Genomic DNA, 3,589 nt, shown 5'->3' on the forward strand with positions numbered 1-3,589 from the left:
GTCCTCTATCTTCAACTTTCTAATCGAGCCATATATTTTGAACTCAAAAAGAAAAATAAACTTAAGACAATAGCATGAGACAAATACCTTTTAATTACAAAGAACATCTCCCCTAACAAGGAACTAATAGAACAATCAAATTATGTGTCCCCCAGAATTATGTTTATGAGTCTGAAGCGTTAAAGTAAAGCCTTTTGCTTTCCAAGACATAGTCTGTATTTTACAAGTACTAGTTACTGGTACTTGTAAAATACAGCAGAGCCAGCCTGTTACAGAAGTTTGTGAGGTCAAACACAAGCCAAATTGTTTTTTTTTTTTTAACGTTCAAATCCCCAATCTTTATTTAGCTTTCATGTGCTTACATTTTCTGTAAATTTTGGCACTGTTTACAGTTAATTTCAACCATTAATCTAGAAGGGCTACTGCCACTTGAAAGCAGTCCCCTCCCTCCCATCTTTTTTCTTCCCTCCCTTGTCTCCTTTTTTTCTCCTCTTTCTTTTCCATTTTTGAGACAAGGTCTCAGTGTGTAGCTCAGGCTGGTCTCAAACTCTCCACTCTTCTGCCTGAGCCTCCCAAGCTCTAGATATGTAGGCATGCCATATACCACATGCATGTGTGACAATCTTTTCATTCAACAGATGCTCTTTTCTGTAGTAGTGTTGGCTTCTCCTTTATAAAATAGACTAAACTTAAGTTTCTTTCCCTCTCTAATTATTTTTAATATTTAATTTAGTTAATTACTTTATTTTTTACGATTTTCTTCTATTCCTAGGACCTCTCCTAGGTGAGACAGTACATCAGGCTCAGAATGACTCCCAGGCTCAGAATGACTTACAGATAGAAATCCCAAGTGTTTGCTGTGGCATTCGAGGCCCTTCAAGCCCTCTGGAAGGGGCTTTTCTACTTTCTGTCCATGTTTTCCACTCACGCGGTGCTGCCTGCTCTGTCTGCCAAGTGCCCACAAGGAGCCCACAGGCGCTGCCATTCTTCACTTGCTCATTCCTTCTTTCTTCTCCATCTGGACTCTCTCTCCTCTAGGCCCCAGGATGTCCTGGATGTCTCCCATCCTCACCTGCATTCAGTAATTGCCCATCCTCTGCATTCTCCTTTCCAACTCTCCCATCTCCAACACTACTTTTTTTTCTAGTTCTGTTGTGGCTTGCCCTGATGCTGTTTGTATTCTAATGTTAATTTTGCTTTCTCAAGAGAGCGGCCCCAGATGGGCAGTCCTTCAAGTACTCAGGCGATCTCCAGTGAAGCTTCTCCCCATTTTAACTGGGCAATAAAGGCTAGAGTCTGACTGAGCAGTGGAGGGGAAATGTGGGACTAGAAGTTCAATAGTGGGGGCAGGTAGAGAAGGAGAAGAAGATAAGAGGGAAAGGAGAGTGGATGCAGGAGGAGGAAGCATGATGGACTAGAACCATGTGGCCAGGAGAAACCACATGTCACAGGTGAATCTTATAGCTGGGGAATAAGTTAGTATCTTCTTATATCTGCCCAATCTGGGCATATTGCTTATACTTATAATAACCGGATTGTGTGTCTTTTATATGGGAGTATTGGGGTTGGAAGCTCCAGCAACACTGTCTCAAATTCCAGATGTGCTTTCTTCTACCTTCCTCAAAGGATTGTTGGTTCTTCCTAAAAGGCAGTGTCCCCTACTTCCATTCCCCTTTGTTGCTTTGTAAGGCACTGATGTTTAAAATATTTTTTGCTAGATCTGGAAAGTCACCAAGTGTTATTGCTGAGAGAAGTAGGCCCCAATTCAGGTCACAGAGCCTTGTAGGAATGAGAAGTTGAACTTAACAAATTAGGCTGCCTTAAAAAATCAGCCTGGTCTTTATTTTTTCCCTAAACAGAAGGTTCATATATGTATTATTGAACTAGCCTATTAATGTAGAATCTTACAAACACGGGAAAATCCAGTGTTTTCCAAATAAAACATGTCCATCTATTCAAATGGAGATCATCTTGTCAGTTTAATATGATAAGCGTTTAATACCATATATGTGTGTGTATATACGTATACATATTCATTTAAATCCATTGAGAATGGACTCAAGTGCTGGGCAGTGGTGGCGCACACCTTTAATCCCAGCACTTGGGAGGCAGAGGCAGGCGGATTTCTGAGTTCGAGGCCAGCCTGGTCTACAGAGTGAGTTCCAGGACAGCCAAGGCTACACAGAGAAACCCTGTCTTGAAAAACAAAACAAAACAAAAACAAAAAACAAAAAACAAAAAAAAAGAGAGAATGGACTCAAGCTTGTAATGGATAATAGCAGTAGAAATTTTGTTGCCGGGCAGTGGTGGCGCATGCCTTTAATCCCAGCACTTGGGAGGCAGAGGCAGGGGATTTCTGAGTTCGAGGCCAGCCTGGTCTACAGAGTGAGTTCCAGGACAGCCAGGGCTACACAGAGAAACCCTGTCTCGAAAAACCAAAAAAGAAAAAAAAAAAAAAAAAAGAAATTTTGTCTATGCCCATTATTTGATATGCAATACCTCATTTATAATATATAAATGACATCACCCTACTTACTAGAAGAACAACAGATAGAGGTAAAGAGATTATGACAAATGAACAAGGTTGTGTAATGCCCAAAATTAACCTGTATGCCTTACCTGCCCAGGAACCAGGTAACTTCCTGGAATGCTGGAAGTTGTAGTTCTTGAAAAATAGCAAAGTCCTATGAAAAAATAAGTGTCCTATAGGTTTGTCCCTGCAACACATGGTTTGAGGCCATTCTCAGCTGGGAAATTCCAGGAAATGGTCCTGAGTAAAGTCTATCCCTTGGTCAACATTTAATATTTAAAGCTTGCTTTAAATTTGACCCAAAGTGCTGGAGCTGTTTTTTTTCTGGCCAATCTCAGGATTAACAGTTGATTACAGTAGTTCTCCTACCATCATTACAATTGTTCACTTGGTTACCAAGTACACCTAAGGTCATATGTAAGGAATTCTTTTATCAGGTGAAATGATACTATAAGAGAATAGCCCCAACTAAATGACTGTAAAGGATAATGCATGTCTAGGAGTCCTGAGAAAGAGCAAGCCCTGCAGCAGTTCCCTGATCTCTCTGATTTTCTTAGGAATCAGGAGTCTGTCTTCTCACTGTGCTTGGCTCTGGATGGATTTTGTCCAGAGCTATGTACCAAGAGCATCCAAGCTTGACAAGAATGGCTTTAGACAAGCTGTTTTCTGTCCTGGACTTTTTATGCACCTAAGTGAAGAAAAACAGCCCTAAAGGCTCGACTGCAGATATCCATCCCTTCCAGGCTCAATTGGCCAAGCTTAGTCCAGCTTTTAGAAAGCAGTTGTCAAGTTTAGTGAGAATCAATCATCATTTACCTGAGTCTCAGAGCACACCTGGGGTTTTGACAACAGGAGAGTGGCCATCTAGACAATAAATGTAGCTACACCAGGGTCCTGGTGTCTAGGCTTCCCCAAGAGGTGTGTTACAAAATAATACATAAGGCAAATGGCCCTGAAGCCAACCCCCTGGCGCATTGTTGAATTACTGTGTCAGGCTCTTAACCATCCTCTCTCTCTCTCTCTCTCTCTCTCTCTCTCTCTCTCTCTCTCTCTCTCTCT

The sequence above is a fragment of the Grammomys surdaster genome, unplaced genomic scaffold (assembly GCF_004785775.1).
Source record: "Grammomys surdaster isolate TR1022 unplaced genomic scaffold, NIH_TR_1.0 873, whole genome shotgun sequence".
Lineage (NCBI taxonomy): Eukaryota > Metazoa > Chordata > Mammalia > Rodentia > Muridae > Grammomys > Grammomys surdaster.